Source organism: Benincasa hispida, chromosome 2 (assembly GCF_027475165.1).
Source record: "Benincasa hispida cultivar pf3 chromosome 2, pf3_genome.v1.1, whole genome shotgun sequence".
NCBI lineage: Eukaryota > Viridiplantae > Streptophyta > Magnoliopsida > Cucurbitales > Cucurbitaceae > Benincasa > Benincasa hispida.
This window is the reverse complement of record NC_143479.1, coordinates 7,699,054-7,722,876: the sequence shown is the minus strand read 5'-3', so window position 1 is coordinate 7,722,876 and position 23,823 is coordinate 7,699,054. Positions and strand designations below refer to the sequence as shown.

At 36.4% G+C, this 23,823-nt stretch overlaps 1 pseudogene; it reads left to right on the top strand.

Moving 5' to 3' along the window:
- The first annotated feature begins 12 nt into the window (after window positions 1–12).
- Window positions 13–23,603, top strand: LOC120072228 (uncharacterized; annotated as a pseudogene).
- The last annotated feature ends 220 nt before the right edge of the window (window positions 23,604–23,823 follow it).

Here is a 23,823-nt window from a genome sequence, read left to right as displayed (position 1 = left end):
CTATTCTTCAAAATGGCCAAAGTTCTTCCATTCATCTTTCTCTTAGTGGTTGCAGCCATTGGATTTGCTAATGGAAATGAAGTGGGAGTTTATGAATTGAGAAGGGGAGATTTTTCTATTAAATTTACCAACTATGGTGCTACCATTCTCTCTGTTATTCTTCCTGATAAAAATGGTTTGTTCTGTTTTTGTTTTTCTTAACATTACCCATTTATATTTGCATTCAACACATTATGATATAGTTCTAAATTTTTTTTCCGTTATTTGTTTTAGGGAAGTTGGATGATATTGTTCTTTCTTTCCCTTCAATTGATGACTTTCGAGTGAGATAATGGCATTTTTTGTTGTGATTTTCTGGTATAAAAGAGAAAAATGAATAAAAGGGTATGATTTGTTTATAAATTTGTTTATAAATCGTATTGAATGAGTTTTCCAATGAAACTACTCAAAACTTCAACAAAAGTTGTTGAAGAACCTAGCACTTCAACGAGTAGTGTTGATGTTGCTTCATCTAGTCAAACACATCCTTCTCAAGAGTTGAGAGAGTCTCGAAGTAGTGGAAATGTTGTTACCTAACCTACCCGCTATTTGGGTATTACAAAAACTCAAGCCGTTATGCCAGATGATGACATCGATCATCCATTAACCTATAACCAGGTAATGGGTGCTATGGATAAAGATGAATGGATTAAAGCCATTAATCTTGAGATGGAGTCCATGTACTTCAATCAAGTCTAGGATCTTTTAGATAAACCCGATGGGTTAAAACCTATAGGTTATAAATGGATCTATAAGAGGAAAAGAGGAGTAGATGGAAAGGTGCCAAACTTTAAGGCTAGACTAGTGGCAAAAGGTTATACCCAGGTTGAAGGAGTGGATTATGATGAAACTTTCTCACCTGTTGTCATGTTAAAGTCTATCCGTATTCTTTTGTTTATTGTCATTTATTATGACTATGAAATATGGAAAATTGACATAAAGACTACCTTTTGTCATGGTAATCTTGATGTGAATGTCAACATGAAACAACTAAAGGGATTCGTTGCCCAGGGTCAAGAGTAAAAGATTTGCAAGCGTAATCGGTCCATGTATGGATTGAAGCAAGCATCTTGATCTTGAAATATAATATTTGGTACTGCAATCAAATCTTAAAACTTTGACCAGTATATTGATGAAATTTGTGTACACAAGAAAATCGTCAACAGTTCAGTAGCTTTCTTAGTATTGTATGTGGATGATATTCTACTCATTCGGAACGATGTAGGCTTATTGACTGAGGTTAAAAAATAGTTGACCGTTCAATTCCAAATAAAAGATTTGGGTGAAGAACAGTTTGTTCTAGAGAACCAGATCACTAGAAATTGTAAGAACAAAATTCTAGCCTTGTCTCAGGCATCATACATAATTAGTAGATATCAATCCAATCCAGGATTTGATCATTGGATGGCGGTTAAAAATATCTCAAGTATCTTAGGAGAATGAGAAACTATATGCTTGTGTGCTAAGGATTTGATCCTTACAGGATACATTGACTCTGATTTTCAGACTATTAAGGATTTTAGGAAATCCACGTCAAGATCAATGTTCACTCTTAATGAAGGGGCTATAATATGACATAGCATCAATCAAGGTTATATGTTAACTCTACCATGGAAACAAAGTATGTAGCTGCTTGTCAAGCTGCAAAAGAAGCTTTCTGGCTTAGGAAGTTTTTGATAGACTTGGAAGTGGTTCCAAATATGTCAATGTCAATCTCCCCATACTGTGATAATGTTGGTGCTGTGACAAACTCCAAGGAACCTTAGAGCCACAAGAGAGGAAAACATATCAGGTGTAAATATCATCTCATACGAGAGATTGTGCAACGAGGATGTTGGGATTGGTGTCCTAATTCTCCCATTGTTTTGTAAAGATACACATTATTTGATGAATAAAATAATTTTTATTTAATTTTGGCATTTACTCATATCCAAGAAATAAAGCTCCTTGGTTATCTTATGTGAACTTAAGCATGTATATGTGATATACAAGTTGATCATGCCTTAATTGATAACCTAAATAGGTCTGTAGTATAAAGATTAAGGTGGGATACCTGATCCTGGTGACACTACGGATACGACCCGCTTTGTAGAGGTTTGCAAGTGTTGTAAACTACTATAGATGGTAGATCCTGACCATTCATGTGGAGACGTGCGAGCAGGGGTATCCTATACAAAAAGTTTGTATAAGACCCGAACCACGAGATGACTAGACTCTGTATATAGTGTCATTGATACTAGAGACTTACATCTCACCTAAACGACCATAGGTGATACGGCCTCAATCCTGAGTGTTTTGGGATCTCCTTCCTTTGAGGGCGGTCCTTTGATTAGTATGGGTGAGATTGGCCAGATTGTCAACTCAACATGCCTACCTTTTTGGGGACTTGTCTGATCTTGGAGCTGGGAACTCAATCCATATGATGGAACTCACCCTATTCCCGAAGCAAGGATAAGTAGAGAGATTGCTCCCTAAAGGGATGATTCTGGGGCTTGAACATAGTGGCCAGAGCTTCTCTTTGGAAGAGAGAACTCAGTCATAGTAGAACTATGAATTATGTTCATTAAAGGGATCAGTGGTACTTAAGGAGTTAGATGTAACTATATGGACATAACGGTTATTGGACCAGTTGTACTTATGAGCGATCTGTGAAGGGTTGTCGCACTAATGATTGGTTAAGATGGACACATAATATATCTGTGGTAAGAAGAGTTCAGCTGTCGGTCTTTAGTGGAGTGTCTGATAGTTAACAGATGGTAGATCTAGTGACTAAAGAGTTTAGTCAGTTATTCATGTACCGTTGGAGCTTCGAGCTACAGGTTCATAAGGTCCTCTTGGTAGCTCAATGGAATCAGTTGAGGATCAGTTCTTGGTGTTGATTTGAAATGTTCAAATTGACAAGAGGTAATTCGATTATATATGATATAGTCAGTATGGTGTATGAGATACATCTAGTGGAGGATTAATGTAAATGAGATTTATATTAAGTACCATGGAATAGAAAAAAAGCTATGGTTTATATGTTTCATGAGATGAAATATTAAAACTATAGGTTATAAATATAGTATGATAAGTTGGTTATCATTATATTTATAATAATATTAATTATTGGATAATTAAATCTTTTTCTCTAATAACCAATTGAGTGGAAGGTTATTGGTGGTTCATGGTAACCGTGAGATAAAAGGAAAATTGTTTTTCCTAATTTTAGTAAGTTTTTCAAAAGTAATTTAGAGATTTTCTCTCAAAAAAATATCTCACGGAAGTTGTCAAGTAAATACGGATTTACAAAGCGATAGCTTAATCGAGCTAGATGATCGTGTAGTGTTTTATAAGCGACAGACACTGTACTAAGCGATGAGCTAAACGATCGCTTAGCTTTTGCTAAACGATTGGGCATTGTCCTATATGATAGGTTTAAGCCTTCTCCCACTTTTCCAATCGTGTACAAAATTGTTGTCTCCTCCTTCGTCTGCTTCATTCCAAGTCCACACAAAACCCACCCTCTGGATTCTCACACCGAGAATACCAAGGTAACCTTCTTGGTGGTGTCATACTCATCTCGACACCGTCAAGGTTCTATGGAGGCTGTTCGTGCTGTTGGGGACTTTGTGATCGAGACAATTGCTGAGTTCGAGTGCAAAGTGTTCGTGCAATGTTGCGGTCATGTTGTTCAAGCATTTGAGATTGCTGTGTTCGAGCCTTCATGAGTAAGAAGCGTGGAGACGAGTCTACAAATGTTCGTAGCATTTTCCTTGTTCATTTGTAGTTATCATGCTATAATTTCTTTAATGATTTCATAACCATTTGTTTGAGTTTATGACTGTAATGTTCATTCATGATTGTAATTTGGAATGATCTATTTTTTGCTGCTCATAGAAATCTCGTGTTCGATTTCCTTCAGAGGAGACGTGATTGTCATGAAGATTTCTTCGGAGCATAATGTTGCTGATCCATTTACGAAGACCTTCACAGCTAAAATTAATGAGAGTCACCTAGAGAGTTTGGGTTTATGGGATATGAGTCATCTTGTCTAAGGCAAGTAAGAGTATTATAGGGTATAGAATGTAGGATTGTATCAGAAACAGCAGAAGCACAAGGATCATCTAAGCATTCAAATTCACTAATTTTGACAAAATATTAAGCATGCTCTTGTATAAAAACAAGTGAGTTTCAAGACATACCTCTTGTAGAACTTCTTCAAAGCTCCTTCTCCAACTGTTATCTTCTCCAAATCTTGTTGCAGACCACCTTAAGATCTTCTCCACTATTCTCTTGGTACTCTAGATTGAATTGTGAGATTCAAAACAAGCTTGAATCAAGGGATGAAGGAGAAATGCTCACTGTAGTAATCTTGTTGAAGAACTTTTTCTTCAACCCGAATTTTCTCTCAATTTCTCTATAGATTGCATGCCCGATTTTCACTCAAATCTCTTCATTATATTGTAGATCAACCTGCAAAGGAGAGACCTGCATGAGTTATAGCTCATGCTTGGAGAAGACAAGGCAAGGAAATTGCATTTTGTGTGAGCTACTTCAAAGATGGATAATGGAAAAACTTCTTTTTCCATATTGTGTGTTTTGTCTTTTCCTTTTCAATTTTTTCTAAAAAATAAAAAATTGATTTTATAAAATCTATTTTGATTTGAAGAATGAAAATTTTAATTAATTTCATAAATTAATTATTAAATAAAATTTAATTAATTTAATATCAAATATTAAATTAATTTTAACACATATCCATCTTTATATATTTAAATCATATTTAAATATATAAATTCTCCTATTCCGTTTAATTTTAAAATTAAACATGTAACTATATCTCATATAATTACTAACTCCTTTAATCCTAATTTGAACGATTCAAATTAACTTATCACGCTATTCTAGAGCTAGTCTATTACAAGCTAGTAGGGGACCTCGCGGACCTACAGATCATGGGCTCCAACGATTCGAGATTAATTGACTAAACTCATTACACCAAATTAATCTCCATTCTTTAACTAATGGGTCACTCCACTAAAGCCCATAGTTGCACTCCCCTCACTGTAGATATATTATGTCCACATGATCTAACAACCATAATCAGCAAGTCGACCTTTCACAAGTTGTTCGTAATAACGGCTGGGTCAAATATCTATTTTACCCCCGAGATTACATCTTATTCTTCAAGTCTCTATTGATCCTCTAATGAACAACTAATTTGGGATCCAATCACTAAACTAAACTCTTTCAGCCCAGTGAGCGGTGGGGCACCTTGTTCAAGACTTGGATTCAGTACTTGAGAGAACAACCTTTCCTCTATCCCTAAATCAGGTAGGCGTGAACTCCATCTTGCACCCTATGTCCCCAGCTATGTACTCGGTCTTACCCCTGAAATGGGAGTCTTATTGAGCCGGCGCTGTTGAGCCAACCCTTAACTATGCAAATCTAAAGGCAATCCCAAATAAACAGGAGTTCATAGTTAGCTCAGGATTAAGATTGAGTTACCTAGGTCATCTAGGTGAAATAGTCAATCTTGTACAGTAAGCAGCATTATAAAGTAAGAGTGACTTATTTCTTGGTCCTGATCTTATGCAAACTCATTGCATAGGACGTTACCACTCTTCATGTCATACCATGTATGAATTAGGATCACATCATATGTAGCACTTTACAACTCTTTGTAACAATTACAGAGTAGGCCGCATCCAATGGTGTTACCAGAATAAGGTACCCAACCTTATTCATGTACCATAGATCATTTTGACTATTTACTCTAACCTGATCCACTCTTATGTCTCCACATAATGTTCAAGTACTCATACAATAGTCATGGGTATTAGTTTATTGAATTTAGACTTTCATACAATTGATGAAATCAATAACAAGTATATTGATTATAGAAAATGTTTATTATTTTACAAACTGCGAGTTTTAGGACATAAAACCCAACAATACTCCCACTTGGACTAAAACTTCAGTGGATCAATATATACAAATATATACAATGTTGAGTTTACATAGAGAGAACAAAATGTACAAATACAATAAACTAGGGCATTAAAATACACATAAATACAAATACAATAAACTCAAACAAATACCCATAAATACAATACCCATAAATTCTCTCACTTGCCCTAGTGATACAAAACTCGTAAACCTAGTTCTACTAGGTGACCCTCGAACACTTTAGTCGAGAGGGCCTTCGTAAATAAATCAACTAAGTTATCTTGGGAAGCAATCTAAGTGACAATAACATCTCCTCTGTGTACAATCTCCTTGATGCGATGGTATTTCCGTTCGATATGCTTTCCCTTTATGGCTTCGTGGTTCCTTTGAATTTGCAACTGTTCCATTGTTGTCACAATAGAGAGTGACAGGCCGGTGCATGTTAGAAACTACTTCCAGATTTGTCAGGAACTTTCTGAGCCATACTGCTTCTTTTATTGCTTTGATTTTAGCTACATACTTAGCTTCCATTGTGGAGTCCGCAATACAACTCTGCTTGATGCTTCACTACATAACTGTTCCTTCATTAAGAGTGAATACTGACCCTGAAGTTGATTTCCTTGAATCAATATCGGTCTGAAAGTTAGAATCCGTGTATTTAGTAAGGATCAGATCTTTAGGACCATACACGAGCATATAATCTCTCGTTCTCCGAAGATACTTGAGAATGTTTTTAACAGCAGTCCAATGGTCATAACCACGATTGGACTGAAATTGGCTGACAATTTCTACGACATAGCATATATCGAGACGAGTACACAACATTGCATACATCAAACTCCCAACTACAGATGCATATGGAATTCGATTCATCTCCTCAACCTCTTGAGGTATCTTGGGACTTTTGTGCTTAGACAAGTGAATTCCATGCCTGAAAGGTAAAGACGCTTTCTTGGAATTTTGCATTTTATACCTAGACAACATCTTGTCTATATAAGATGTTTGAGATAATGCCAATGTTCTATTCTTGTGATTCCGAACTATTTGGATTCCAAGAACATACTGTGCTTCTTTAAATCTTTCATTTGGAATTGTGAAGCTAGCCATCTCTTAACGTCAGCTAGATATTCTACCTCATTCCCAAGGAGTAGAATATCATCAACATACAACACTAGAAAAGCGACAGTTTTGTTGACGATTTTCTTGTATACACAAGGTTCATCAACATTTTGTTCAAAGCCATAAGATTTGATGGCAGCGTCAAATCTCATATTCTAGGATCTAGAAGCTTGTTTTAATCCATGAATGGATCGATTAAGCTTGCAAACCTTTTGCTCTTAACCCTGCTGTATGAACCCTTTTGGTTGAGACATATAGATATTCTCTTCAAGATAGCCATTCAGAAAAGTTGTCTTGACATCCATTTGTCATATTTCATAATCATAAAATGTGGCTATGGACAAGAGTATTATAATAGACTTTATCATGGTAACTGGAGGACGGTTTCTTCAAAATATACCCCCTCTCTTTGGGTAAACCCTTTTGCCACAAGTCTAGCTTTATAGTTTTGTACCTTACCAGCTTGGTCTCGTTTTCTCTTGTAGATCCACTTACAACCGATGGGTTTTACCCTTCTGGTTGATCTACAAGATCCTAGACTAAATTGAAATACATAGATTCCATTTCAAGGTCCATGGCTTTAATCCATTGGTCTTTATCTACATCGTTCATTACTTGATTAAAAGACAATGGATCCTCTAAACCATCATCTGGTATGATGACTTGAGTTTCAATTAAACCATGAATGATTAAAATTAACTTATCACGCTATTCTAGAGCTAGTCTGTTACGAGCTAGTAGGGGATCTCACGGACTTACAAATCATGGGCTCCAACGATCCGAGATTAATTGGTTAAACTCATTAGACCAAATTAATCTCCATTTTTTAACTAATGGGTCACTCTACTAAAGCCCATAGTTGCATTCCCCTCACTGTAGATATATTATGTCCATATGATTTAACCATAATTAGCAAGTCGACCTTTCAGCAGTTGTTAATAACGGCTGTGTCAAATATTTGTTTTACCCCCGAGATTACATATTATTCATCAAGTCCCTACTGATACTCTAATGAACAACTGGTTTGTGATCCAATCACTAAACCAAACTCTCTCAGCCCAGTGAGAGGGTGGGGCACCTTATTTAAGACTTGGATTCAGTACTTGAGAGAACAACCTTTCCTCTATCCTAAATCAGGTAGGCGTGAACTCCATCTTGCACCCTATGCAAACTTATACAGTAAGCAGCATTGTAAAGTAAGAGTGACTTATTTCTTGGTTCTGATCTTATGCAAACTCATTGCATAGGATGCCCTCACTCTTCATGTCATAACTGTTGGGGTTTGTGCCTTAAAGTCTCGTGTCTAGTAGTTTGTAAACAACTTTGTACGAACACTTGTGATGTATAATATAAATGATATTTACTTCACTACTTGACTTTGCACATTTAGTTGTTTTTTATTTTACCACAAACCAATAAACTTAATATCCCTGATTATCTATATGTAACTTAAGCATGTATGTGGTGACATATAAGTGGATCATGTCTTGAGTGATAACCAAAATGGTCTGTAGTATATGGATATAGGAAGGAAACCTTATCCTAGTAACGCTACGGATGCAACCCGCTTTGTGGAATGGTCACAAGTTTTGCGACTTGTCACAGATGGTCCGATCCTGATCATTCATATAGAGGACATACGAGCGGGGGCGTCCTATACAAAGAGTTTGTATAAGACCTGACCACGAAGTGTTAACGTCTCGTCATATAACACCGTTCATGACTGAGACTTCACTTTACTAGGATGACCATAGGTAACATGACCTCAATCCTGAGTGAGTTGGGTACTCCTGCCATTGAGAGCGATCTTTTGATTTGTATGGGTACGAGTTGCCAGGTTGCCAACTCAAACCAACCATTTTGGGGATTCGTCTGATTTGGGAGCTGGGAACTCAGCTTCACAAGATGGAGTTCACTCCTTCCCCAAAGTAAGGGTAAGTAGATAGATTGCTCTCTTAAGGGCTGATCCCGAGGCTTGAACAACGTGGCGCCACGCACTTTCTCATGGCCTGAGAGGTGTTCACATATAGTAGGACTATGTTGTATTGTTCATTAGAGGGATCAGTGGTACTTAAAGAGGAAGATGTAATTAAAGGGGCAAAACGGTGAATTGGCTTGCTGTAATTACAAGCATCTGTGAAGGGTCATTGTACTGGTGATTGGTTATATCCAATGGACATAGAAATATATCTATGACAAGAAGAGTTCAATTATCGGTCTTTAATGGAATGCTTGGTAGTTAATGGATGGTGGATATCATGACTAAAGAGTTTAGTCAATTGTTCACGCATCGTTGGAGCTTCAAGTCATAGGTTCATAAGGTACCCTTAGTAGCTTGGATACAAGTTGAGAATCAGTTTTTGGATCAGTTTGAAATGTTCAGATTGACAAGAGGGGGTTTGATTATATATGATATAATTGAACGAGTTAACTAAATATGATATAATTAACTCTATGTATGAGATACATTAATTTGAAGGACATTGGATATAAATATGATTATATCTAGGAGAGGAAAATATTTTAATTAATATATGATATTAATTTATATGTTATGAATAGAATAAGATCACATTCATTGGACGGTTAAAGGAAATGGGAAGGGGCATCTTCTGTTCTAAATAACAGATGAGTGCATTATAAATAGTAGACGGTGTGTTGGTCTCGGCGTGCGCGGACATTGTGAAAAGATAGCATCATCGTTTAAAATCAGTGCATATACGATAATGACTACATGATCACTTACATATACGATATTGCTAAGCGATCGCATACCAATTACACCGTCGCACACTATTATCTAAACGATCGTTTACTTTTTTCCTAAGAGATCGTTTAGCTCGTGGTATTTACTAAACGATCGTATAGACGATCGCATAGTTTTTCCTACTCGATCGTTCGGACGATTGCTCACCCTTTTCCTACACGATTATTTATACAATTGCTGAACTTTTCCTATACGATCCTTTAGACGATCGCTTACTTTTCCTACATGATTGTATACTTCACCTAAACGATCAAGCATCTTGTTTATGCGATAGACAACCTCTCCTCCCACTTGCTTGATCGTTGTGTACGGTCTCTCTTCCTTCTTCCCTCTACCAAATCCGAACAAAGCCCACACTTTGGATTCTCACTCCAAGAATACTGAGGGATCTAAATGTTGTTGTCTTATCCGTTTCCTTCTGTCAGAGTGGTGATTGTTTGAGGTAGACGGTTGGGCTTCAAACTCGCTGTGAAGAAGAAATCTTCATCTGGTATGATTTCTTGATCTCTTTAGCATTATGAAAGTATGTTTGAATGTATTGTAACAACCCAGATTTGTATGCATATGGGAAATTAAATGTCAAATATTAAGCAATACGAAATTTTATTTAAAAGGGTGGAAATTTAGAAGGAAAAAAAATAATAATGAATAATTGGAAATTGGAAATTTATTGGATTAATTGGAAATTTATTCATTATCCAAAAATAATGAATAAGGGAGCAGAATCAGGGAGGATTAATTAGAAGTTGGACGCCAGATAATTCAGGAGACAACGGGCAGTAGATAACTTTTTTTTTGGGCACTACTCATTGGAAGAATTAGAGGTGAATTAATTGCTCATATACTCTTAAAATTTGAAAGAGTTAAAAAGAGGAAGTGGAATCCACAAGCAGTAAAGGCAACCACGCGTGAAAACTAGCAAGATTGGAGAGAAAATTGAAGAGAGCGAGATTGGAGAGAAAATTGGAGAGAGCGAGATTCTCAGCGAGACAATGAGAGAGAGTGGAAGCGGGAGTGAGAGCGAGAGCGGGAGTGGGAGCGGGACGGGAACAAGAGTGAGAGCCGGAGAGGGAGCGAGAGCAGAAGCGAGAGCAAGAGCGAGAGCAGGAGTGAGACCAGCGAGAGTGAGAGCGAGAGTGCGATCAGCGACAGCGACAGCGAGAGCAAGAGTCGCGAGAGCCAAACCAATGAGAAAGCTGGAGAGAGCAAGATTCTGAGAACAAAGAGAGCGAGATTTGGACAGAAGCATGGATTATGCGTTCAATTTAGCCACGATCTTATAGATTATACATGGAAAAACCCTAAAATTGAATACAAACAAAGAATGATGATGTAAGTGCAAACGTTAGCTACGATTAGGTGTCTTATTGAGAGGAATCCTTAAACCCTAAGTAATTTTAAAGAAGCCACCTGTAGGATGATTTGTCACACCGAGAAGAGCTGAAAACTACTATAAATAGGACCCTTTGCCGAAGATTTAACCCATTCTCAAACAAATCTCAGTAACAAAGAATCGTGTGAAAGAGTAAGTGTGAGTGAGGAAGTTTTGTGAGGCTAAAAGAGAAAAGCTCGGGTAAGGTGCTGCCCAAATTTCCTTCTAGTTTAAAAAGAGAAAGCTCTACTGATCAAATCATAAAGAACAATAAGGAATAATTAGATCACAGTAAGTAGTTTATCTCACCCTCTCTTTAAATGTTCTATGGTAGTGTATGAACGAAAATTTGATTGCTTGTCTCACTCTGTCCCTCGACTAGTAGACACAGAAGAGAAGAAGGTGGAAAGGTTTATTTGGGGAGTGGGGTGAGGGGTTACTTTTCCCTTCATATTGGTTTTTTTGCGAAATATATAAAAACACATAATCAATTGGTTCCAAAAAGCTCTCACTCTCTAAAACACATTTTTCTATATTCTGTCGCAAATTTAAAAGAAGTAATTCAAGGAAAACAAGTTGGATCCCACAATCAAATTCCTTGTTGAAGCCATAGCAGGAAAGTCCTTTTGGTAGTGTCTTCTCGTTCGTTTTTTTTTCCTGATCGTGCAGAGGATTTTCACGGAGGTTCTTGAAGAATTTGGTCTTAAAAAACATTTCTCCTAAATTCCCTTAATTGAATGTCTGGTCTTAATGTTTCTATAAATCAATTCTATGATTTTCTCAATCTCAATTCAAAGACACGGTGTTTCTATAAATTTATGTATCGATCTTTACAGTTTATGTTTTCCCGCTTTCTTTATTTGTCAATTTCATGACAATACTTAAATTGTGTTTTACAGCTCAAAGGTAGATATGGAGGATCTTATGTATTCACAATGACTACATCCACAAATCACGATGATGACGTCGAGAACATGGTGAAGAATATCTGTAACGACCGGATCCTTACACATTATGATCCGACCGCTACGATATGCATACTTAGACTTTTATATCATGAGATGAGTTTTGGTGAAATTTTCAAAGAACATATCTAAATTTTATTAATTAGATAGAAAAACTATATAAAAAGTTTATTTATCAAAACACTAGGATCCATAAAACATTAGTGTGGTGGTACAAAATGCATGTGCCTATAATAATGAGTTTGATGGTTGGCCATTTGAGCGTCGTCCAATTCTGCAATCTACGCTGTGTCCTTACCTACAAAATCTGTAAAAATATAGGATGAGTATATAATATACCCTGTAAGTAGTTCTCACATAAGGTAGTGACCAAATGCACAATCACATGCAATATGTCCTGAAAACATATGATTGGGATCGAAAATATATAATAACATGTGGTGGTCGGTTATGCTTCTAACGTAAATTTCTCCGCCCTGATAGGAAGATGAGGACTTAAGCGAAAACTAACCCATCTGATGATTAGCGGGTCATGCAGTTAGTAGGGCCAGAGTCGCATCCAACATCAACCATTAGCATAAACGTAAGATTGGACTAGAGGGGTGCAACCATACATACCCTGCTAGTCCCTAGCATAAACATAACGTAAGATTGGGCCTAGAGGGGTGCAGCCATACATGCCCTGCCAGCCCTGGAAGTATAACCTACACCTAATTAAAACTTGATTTTAACGTGATTGTGAACAAACATAATGCATGGGGTCCCTTGTAGAGAAACGTGTTCTAAACATGTAATGCAACATAACAATAACATAATCATGCAACATAATAAAGGTACACTACCATAGAACACTTAAAGAAAAGGTGAGATAAACTACTTACCTTGACTGTGATCTAGTTATTCCTTATTATTCTTTATGATTTGATCAGTAGAGCTTTCCCTTTTTAAACTAGAAGGAAATTTGGGCAGAAATTTTGGCAGCACCTTACCCGAGCTTTTCTCTTTTAACCTCACAGAAATTCCTCACTCACACTTACTCTTTCACACGATTCTGAGATTTGTTTGAGAATGGGTTAAATCTTCAGGCAAAGGGTCCTATTTATAGTAGTTTTCAGCTCTTCTCAGTGTGACAAATCATCCTACAGGTGGCTTCTTTAAAATTACTTAGGGTTTAAGGATTCCTCTCAATAAGACACCTAATCTTGGCTAACATTTGCCCTTACATCATCATTCTTTGTTTGTATTCAATTTTAGGGTTTTTCCATGTATAATCTATAAGATCGTGGCCAAATTCAACGCATAATTCGCGCTTCTGTCCAAATCTCACTCACTCTACTCTCAGAATCTCGCTCTCTCCAGTTTTCTCGCTAGGAATTTGCTCTCTCCACTCTCACTCCGTCCAAATCTCGCTCTCTCCAGCTTTCTCACTAAGAATCTCGCTCTTCAATTCTCTTCAATCTCGCTCTCTTTGTTTTTAGAATCTCATTCTCTCCAACTTTCTCGCTGGGAATCTCGCTCTCTCCACTCCCGCTCTCAAATTTTATCTTCAGTCTCGCTCTCTCCAGCTTCTCACTACAATTCTCACTCTCTCCAATTTTTCCTTCAATCCCACTCTCTCCAAGGATCTCGCTTTCTCTACTCTTGCCAGCCTCAATCTTGCTAGCATCGCTCGCTGGGGTTTCTCGCTCTCCAATTCTCTCTTCGATCTCACAGCTCTCTTCTCAGAATCTCGCTCTCTTCAGTTTTCTCGCTGGTGTGGCTCTCGCTCTCTCCTACTTTCTCGCTGCAAATCTTGCTTTCTTCAATCTCGCTCTTTCCAGTTTTCTCGCTACAATTCTCACTCTCTCCAATTTTCCTTCAATCTCACTCTCTCCAGGAATCTTGTTCTCTCCACTCTCTCCAATTTTCTTTTATTTATTATTTATTTATTAATATTATTATTATTATTTTTTAATTGTTTCTCTACTTCCTAAATTAAGGTTAGGGTATTTATATTTATCATCCAATAAATTTCAATATTTAATTTCCTGTAGTGTATGCGTACAAATATGGTTGTTACATTCTTCCCCCCTTAAGAACTTTCGTCCTTGAAAGTTTCTTGGTTCTTAAAAAGATAAGGGTATTTGTCTTTCATCTCTTCTTCTCGTTCCCATGTAGCTTTTTCCACTTGCTGATTTCTCCAGAGAACCTTCACTAAACTTATTTCCCGATTACAAAGCGACTTCTTCTCTCTTGCTAGGATGCAAACCGGAGTCTCCTTATATTCCAAGTTTTCACTTATTTGTAGAGGTTCATAATTAATACATGTGATGGGTCAAACACGTATTTTCGAAGCATCGATACATGAAAGATATTATGTATTATAGAAAGTGTGGGTGGTAATGCCAATCGGTGAGCTATTTGGCCAATACGTTCTAATATTTCAAAGGGTCCAATGAAGCGAGGGCTAAGCTTGCCTTTTTGTCCAAAACGCATAATGCCCTTCATTGGTGCTACCTTTAGAAATACGTGATCTCTTACTTTGAATTCCAGCTCTTTTCGACGGTTATCAGCATAATTCTTCTGTCTACTTTGAGCTGTTCGCATTCTTTCCCGAATTAGCTTAATTGACTCTGATGTTTGCTGCACCAATTCAGGTCCTAGTAGTGTTCGCTCCCCGTCTTCATCCCAGTGTACAAGGGATCTGCATTTCTTTCCGTATAAGGCTTCGAAGGGAGTCATACCAATTTTCGCCTGATAACTATTATTATAAGCAAATTCTATAAGATGTATCTGCGAATCCCATGCTCCAGTAAAATCCAAAGCACATGCCCTCAACATGTCTTCTAGGATTTGATTAACTCATTCTGTTTGGCCATCAGTTTATGGGTGGAAGGCTGTGCTGAAATTTAGCTGTGTGCCCATTGCTTTCTGCAAAATTTTCTAGAACTTGTAGACGAAACAAGGGTCTCGATCTGAAACAATTGATATTGGGATTCCATGTAACCGGATGACTTCTTTTAAGTACATTTGAGCTAGTGCTTCCATGGTGTGAGTAGTCTTGCATGGTAGGAAGTGGGCCGATTTGGTGAGTCGATCTACAATCACCTAAATCATGTTGTGGCCTTTAACAGTTCTCGGGAGTCCTGAGATGAAGTCCATAGAAATATGCTCCCATTTCCATTTTGGAACGTTTAGAGGCTAGAGGAGTCCTTGTGGTCGTTGCCGTAGAGCTTTCACCTATTGGCAAACCAAACATTTACTTACATAATCGGCTATATCCTTTTTCATGTTACCCCACTAGTAATGTGCTTTCAAGTCTCGATATATTTTGGTACTCCCAGGATGTATTGAAAAGCATGATTCATGAGCTTCCTTCAATAGTTCTTTCTTGATTTCTTCAGCATCTGATACACATAGACGTCCATGATAGAGGAGTGTAGAGTCTGGAGCTGTAGAGAATTGATTGGTTTCTCCATTCTCTGACTGCAGTTGTTTGTTTAGGTATTTATCTATTTGTTATGCATCAATTATCCTTTGCCTTAATATAGGTCTTGCAATTAACTGTGCTATTCGAGTTGTGAAGGTGTCTGGTATTAGTGAGATCTCAACTCTTTCCAGGTCATCCATTATGTGTTTGGAGATGGTACTTAGAACTGCTGTATGAGCTGATTTCTGCTAGAAGCATCAGCAACAATGTTAGCTTTTCTTGGATGGTAAAGGATCTCACAGTCATAGTCTTTGACTAATTCTAACCATCTTCGTTGTCTCATATTTAATTCTTTCTAGGTAAAGAAGTACTTAAGACTTTTATGATCTGTATAAATTTGGATCTTTTCCTCATATAAGTAATGTCTCCATATCTTTAATGCAAAGATTACGGCAGCTAATTCCAAGTCATGAATCGGATAGTTTTGTTCATAAGGTTTTAGTTGTCTTGAAGCATACACTATTACCTTTCCGTGTTGCATTAATACACAACCAAGCCCTTTCTTCGATGTGTCACTGTACACAGTTAAACCCCCTGATCTATCAGGTATAGTGAGAATAGGGGTTGTGGTCAACTTTTCTTTTGGTTCCTGGAAGTTTTGCTCACATGCTTGGTTCCAGACAAAAGGATTATTCTTCTTAGTGAGGTTAGTTAAGGGTAATGCTATACTTGAGAAGTTTTTCACAAATCGTCTATAATATCCTGCTAATCCAAGGAAGCTTCGCACCTCGCTAACTTGTTATTTGGCGAGGCCAGTTGATAACCGTTTCAATCTTAGCAGGATCCACCGAGATTCCTTCTTGCTTTACAATATGCCCTAGGTAGGCAACTTGCCGCACCCAAAACTCACACTTGGAGAATTTGGCATACAAGTTTTCATTTCTTTATGGAAAGAACTTCCCTAAGATGTTTTTTTTTTTTTCATGTTCTGCCTTTGACTTGGAATAGACTAAAATATCATCTATGAATACGATCACAAAGTTATCAAGATGGTTCTTAAAAATTCTATTCATCAAGTCCATGAAGGCTGTGGGGGCATTCGTTAATCCAAAGGGCATCACCGTAAATTCATAATGCCCATATCTTGTTCGGAAAGCAGTCTTGGGTATATCCGACTCCTTGATTCATAGTTGATGATATTAGATCGTATGTCTATTTTGGAGAATATTGAGGCTCCTTGTAATTGGTCAAATAGGTCATCAATGCGTAGAAGTGGATAATAATTCTTTATTGTTAACTTATTCAACTCCCGATAATCTATACATAAACGCATTGATCCATCCTTTTTCTTAACAAATAAAACAGGTGCTCCCCATGGAGACACGCTAGGGCGTATAAATCCCTTATCTAACAATTCTTGTAATTGTATTTTGAGTTCTTTTAATTTCGCAGGTGCCATTCTATATGGTGCTTTAGATATTGGTTCAGCTCCGGGAATTAGATCTATACAAAATTCTATTTCTTAATTCGGTGGTAAACTCGGTAGCTCTTTTGGGAATACATCTTCAAATTCTCTTATTACAGGAATGGCCTTAATTTCATCCTTTTGGTTTCGTAAATCTACTACGCTTGCTAAATATGCCCAAGCTCTATGGTTGAGCAAATATTTAGTTTTTAAGGCTGAAATTATTCTTGGGGCTGATGGTATATTAGAACTCTTAAACTTAAACTTGGTTCCTGTTGGAAAGGTGAATATGACCTCTTTATTATGGCAATCTATACTTGCATAGTTTGCTGCTAACCAATCCATATCTAGTATTATGTCAAAATTACTTATGTCTAGGATGATAAGGGTCACCTCTAGTTTATGTCCTAATACTAACAACTTACAGTTTTCCCACTAGAACTTACTTATGTCTAGGATGATAAGGGTCACCTCTAGTTTATGTCCTAATACTAACAACTTACAGTTTTCCCACTAGAACTTTATATCGTCTTTTAACATGAAAGTAGCACAATTTACTTTTTGTTCTTCTGGGATGTTCATGTGGTGGAAAATAGTTCTATTTCTATCCAATTCAATGTTATAGATAAATGCACGGATGATTCATCAAATATTGAAGGATTGAACGTCCTGTATTCTCAAATCATTTTTTTTAACTCATACCTATGTTTACTAAATTATTTACTAAATTACTTATTCGAAAATTCCACTTACCAATGTATTTGGCATAGCTATGAGCATCACTTAACAGGTCGAACCATCAAACACCACGACTCTTCTAATGCAATAGAGCCTATTTGGCCCAAACGCTCTGATACTAAACTGTAACGACTGGATCCTTACACATTATGATCCGACCGCTACGATATGCATACTTAGACTTTTATATCATGAGATGAGTTTTGGTGAAATTTTCAAAGAACATATCTAAATTTTATTAATTAGATAGAAAAACTATATAAAAAGTTTATTTATCAAAACACTAGGATCCATAAAACATTAGTGTGGTGGTACAAAATGCATGTGCCTATAATAATGAGTTTGATGGTTGGCCATTTGAGCGTCGTCCAATTCTGCAATCTACGCTGTGTCCTTACCTACAAAATCTGTAAAAATATAGGATGAGTATATAATATACCCTATAAGTAGTTCTCACATAAGGTAGTGACCAAATGCACAATCACATGTAATATGTCCTGAAAACATATGATTGGGATCGAAAATATATAATAACATGTGGTGGTCGGTTATGCTTCTAACGTAAATTTCTCCGCCCTGATAGGAAGATGAGGACTTAAGCAAAAACTAACCCATCTGATGATGATTAGCGGGTCATGCAGTTAGTAGGGCCAGAGTCGCATCCAACATCAACCATTAGCATAAACGTAAGATTGGACTAGAGGGGTGCAACCATACATACCCTGCTAGTCCCTAGCATAAACATAACGTAAGATTGGGCCTAGAGGGGTGCAACCATACATGCCCTGCCAGCCCTAGAAGCATAAATTTCTCCGTCCTGATAGGAAATGAGGACTTAAGCGAAAAGTAACCCATCTGATGATTAGCAGGTCATGTAGTCAGTAGGGCCAAAGTCGCATCCAACATCAACCATTAGCATAAACGTAAGATTGAACTAGAGGGGTGCAACCATACATACCCTACCAGCCCTGGAAGTATAACCTACACCTAATTAAAACTTGATTTTAACATGATTGTGAACAAACATAATGCATGGGGTCCCTGTAGAGAAACGTGTTCTAAACATGTAATGCAATATAACAATAACATAATCATGCAACATAATAAAGGTACACTACCATAGAACACTTAAAGAGAGGGTGAGATAAACTACTTACCTTGACTGTGATTTAGTTATTCCTTATTATTCTTTATGATTTGATCAGTAGAGCTTTCCCTTTTTAAACTAGAAGGAAATTTTGGCAGAAATTTTGGCAGCACCTTACCCGAGCTTTTCTCTTTTAACCTCACATAACTTCCTCACTCACACTTACTCTTTCACATGATTCTTTGTTACTGAGATTTGTTTGAGAATGGGTTAAATCTTCAGGCAAAGGGTCCTATTTATAATAGTTTTCAGCTCTTCTCAGTGTGACAAATCATCCTACAGGTGGCTTCTTTAAAATTACTTAGGGTTTAAGGATTCCTCTCAATAAGACACCTAATCTTGGCTAACATTTGCCGTTACGTCATCATTCTTTGTTTGTATTCAATTTTAGGGTTTTTCCATGTATAATCTATAAGATCGTGGCCAAATTCAACACATAATTCGCGCTTCTGTCTAAATTTCGCTCACTTTGATCTTAGAATCTCGCTCTCTCCAGTTTTCTCGCTAGGAATTCGCTCTCTCCACTCTCGCTCTGTCCAAATCTCGCTCCGTCCAAATCTCACTCTCCTTGCTCTCAGAATCTCGCTCTCTTCAGCTTTCTCGCTAGGAATCTCGCTCTCCAATTCTCTTCAATCTCGCTCTCTCTGTTTTCAAAATCTCGTTCTCTCCAGCTTTCTCGCTAGGAAACTTGCTCTCTCCACTCTCGCTCTCAAATTTTCTCTTCAGTCTCGCTCACTCCAGCTTTCTCGCTACAATTCTTGCTTTCTCCAATTTTTCCTTCAATCTCGCTCTCTACAGGGATGTCACTCTCTCTTCGCCAGCCTCAATCTCGCTAGCATCGCACGCTGGGGTTTCTCACTCTCCAATTCTCTCTTCGATCTCATAGCTCTCTTCTCAGAATCTCGCTCTCTCCAGTTTTCTTGCTGGTGTGGCTCTCGCTCTCTCCCACTTTTTCGCTGCAAATCTTGCTTTCTTCAATGTCGCTCTTTCTAGTTTTCTCGCTACAATTCTCGCTCTCTCCAGGAATCTTGTTCTCTCCACTCTCTCCAATTTTCTTTTCTTTTATTATTTATTTATTAATAATATTATTATTATTATTTCATTGTTTCTCTGCTTCCTAAATTAAGGTTAGGGTATTTATATTTATCAACCAATAAATTTCAATATTTAATTTCCTATAGTGTATGAGTACAAATCTGGGTTGTTACAATATCTGTCATGGTGCTAGCAAGATCTACCACATCTCAGGAACACGGGAGTTCAAACTTCCAAAACACAAGGTCCGCATAGGGGACGTGTTTCAATTGGTGGAGAATGCAAATAGTGGGTTTATAGTCTTTGCTTGGGGGCTTGCTGACACAACATTGGAGGATGTCTTTATTAAGGTTGCTGGAGGAGCTCAAGCATTCAATGTTCTTTCATGATCCTTATTTCTCTCAATTTTCATTCCACTGTTACGTTTGTCTTTTATCTCTATATGTTTGAATATATTTCATATTCTCTAAGAACTTACATATATACTTCTATGCATTTATAATTATTCCTTTGCCTGTTGGTTAAACATCATTTACATTTTTGTAAATTTTGATATATGTTGGTTTAGATAGCATGGAGGAAATAAAATATTAGTGTATCATTATCTATCTTTTCATCGTATATACTATTGAAATTATCAATCAATTTTAGATTGGAAGATTGGAATCTCTCACTCCTAAATGTTAATTGAGCTCATCTTAAGCATATAGTAAAACTATAATAAGTAAACAATTATTATTCTTGATTACATATTCAATCAATTTCTAAATCAAATATTCATGTCAATCAATAGCTATATCATCAAATTATATTTGGTTTCTGTTGTTCGGGTTAATCAATTGTTTCTAACTTAAAAAAATAGTATAAAATCTCATTGACATCTATGATATTTTCACATTTCTAGGAGTTTGACATTGACATTTTCATTATATCGTAAAAAATTTGATGAAACATTAAAAAATGGTTTAATTCCTATTTTGATCTTTAAACTTTGAACGTTGTTCTTTTTTGTCCCTAAACTTTCAAAAATGATTAATTTAGTCTTTGAACTTTTAAAAAGTGTTTATTTTGATCTCGACTATTAAAATTTTGTTAACTTTTTGATTAAATTGTATCTAGAAGGTGTTAAGCAAAATGAAGGTGAAGTAAAATGTTAACAACCAACGTGCCAAAATGCTAAACGACTAAAATTTTGGTCACAAAATGACTTTAGAGTTAGATAGAAAATTGCTTTATCACCTAATTTAAAATTGAGACGTAACAAAATGCCACTAATATGAATATAAAATCAATAATAAACATTTAACTTGTTTAAAAAACATACAATATTATTTACTAATTTATTATTTTTAAAATTTTGTTATTATGCCAAAACTAGCAAAATACGATAGTGTTATTGACCATGAGATATGTGGTTCGAATTCTCCTATGCCTATTGTACTTAAAAGAAATAATTTATTATTATAACTTTCCATAAATATCTTGATTTTGATTTTTCCAGAGGGTCTTTAAAAGTTTCCTAGAATTTAAAATCGTATCTTAGATACCATGTTGATATCTTAGATATCATAATCTGGAACATTGAATCAAAGAAAGAAAATAGAAAAAATGAAAAAAAAAGATCATATCTCAAGTTCTTATAACAACAATTTATGTATATAAGTAACTTAAGATAAATTCCAACTAAACTAGGGATATTAATAAAACATCAGGCACATCCCAATTTCAATTGAGTTTAATTTCAAAATTAGATGCATCTCTCTATCTAGCTACATAAATATCCTTTGAGTTTAAGTTTAACCCATCAAGACACATTGTTCTATTCTTCAAAATGGCCAAATTTCTTCCATTGATCTTTCTCTTAGTTGTTGTAGCCATTGGATTTGCTAATGGAAATGAAGTGGGAGTTTATGAATTGAGAAGGGGAGGTTTTTCTATTAAATTATCAATTATGGTGCTACCATTCTCTCTGTTATTCTCCCTGATAAAAATGGATTGATCTGTTTTTGTTTTTCTTAACCTTACCCATTTATATTTGCATTCAACACAATATGATATAGTTCTAAATTTTTTTTCGGTTATTTGTTTTAGGGAAGTTGGATGATATTGTTCTTTCTTTCCCTTCAATTGATGACTTTTGAGTGAGATAATTGCGTTTTATGATGTGATTTTCTGGTATAAAAGAGAAAAAATAATAAAAGGGTATGATTTGTTTATGCATTTGTTTTGACAGAATGATACTACCTACTTTGGAAACATTGTTGGACGTGTAGCAAATAGAATTGGAGGAGCTCAATTTGGTATCGATGGTGTTTTTTATAAACTCACTCCTAATGATCGAAGGAACTTGCTCCATGGTATATTTCATCGATCAAAACACTTTTTTCTTCTCTTCTTTCTCCCCAAACGTTTTCCTTTCTATATGTGGATTCATCTTTTTCATAGCGTATGACGCTACATTTGATTTATATGGCCAAATTAAACATAGTTAAGCTTCTACTGAAACCTATCAACCGACATCTATTCGCTAATTAACTTGTACGGTCATCTATTCATCGTCATCTATTTCCTGGTTAAACTCATATTGTCACCTATTCACCATCATCTATTAACTGCCCCGTAATGACATGTGCTTCTCTCTCTTAGGTCTAGAATATGAGAAATCCAAATGACTCAAATTGTTTACATTACTTAATAGGTAGTTAACTCAAATTCATGAACATTTAAAAGCAATCAAAATGCTAAGCAAATTGATTTTATATTGAGATTTTGTAAGCATTTTTTATTTGACTGTGAAGGTGTGAAGAAACGGTTCGGAGATGTGATATGGAAGGTGGAGAGTTATATGAAGGACAGCCACATTACATTCACTCATGACAGTTTCGATGGCGAACAAGGTCGGACTCTAAACCGTAAATTTTAAACCCTAAATTAAAGGATTACAATGAACAAATGGAGGGGTTTTGTCTAGTTTTTGTGTAAACAGGGTTTCCCGGCGATCTTCTAGTTTCAGTAACTTACATGTTCATAGAAACAAACAAATTAGGAGTAAAAATGGAAGCAAAATCCATAAACAAACCAACCCCAGTAAACCTGGCCTAACACTCTTATTGGAATCTAGACGGCCATTCAAGCGGCAACATTCTATCTCACAAAATCAAACTCTTCGCCTCAAGCATAACTCCCGTCGACACCCAGCTCATCCCCACCGGTGAAATCGTGCCAGTGGCCGGAACCCCTTTCGATTTCTCAACCCCATGAGAGATCGGGTCGTAGATCAAGAGCGTAGCCGGCGGATACGACACTAATTACGTGGTGGACGACACCGGGAGTGAGCATTTGAAGAAAGTGGCAAAGGTTACAGGGAGAACGTCGGGGAGGAAGATGGAGCTATGGAGTAATCAACCAGGAGTTCAATTTTATACAAAAAATAAGTTGAAGGATGTGAAAAGGAAAGATGGGGTTGTGTATAAGGAATATGCAGGGGTTTGCTTGGAATCAAAGCTTTTCGGATTCCGTGAATCATCCTAATTTTTCTTTACAGATTGTGAAGCCAGGGGAGAGTTATGAACATGTTATGGTTTATAGGCTCACTGTTCATCATTCTGATTGAGATCTGTTTCTTGGTTTAAATTGGACAAGGAATTTGGGGATTTTTATTATTTTTCTCTTCTGTCTGATGAGTTGGGTATTCCATTTTCAATTCCTAGGTTATGGTTTTAACCAAAGTACAAATGTCATGATTTTATTTAATGGTTTCTATACACATTATTTTTAGGTTCATTTAACTAGTTTGTCTATACATTTTTTACTCATAATTAATATTTTTTAGG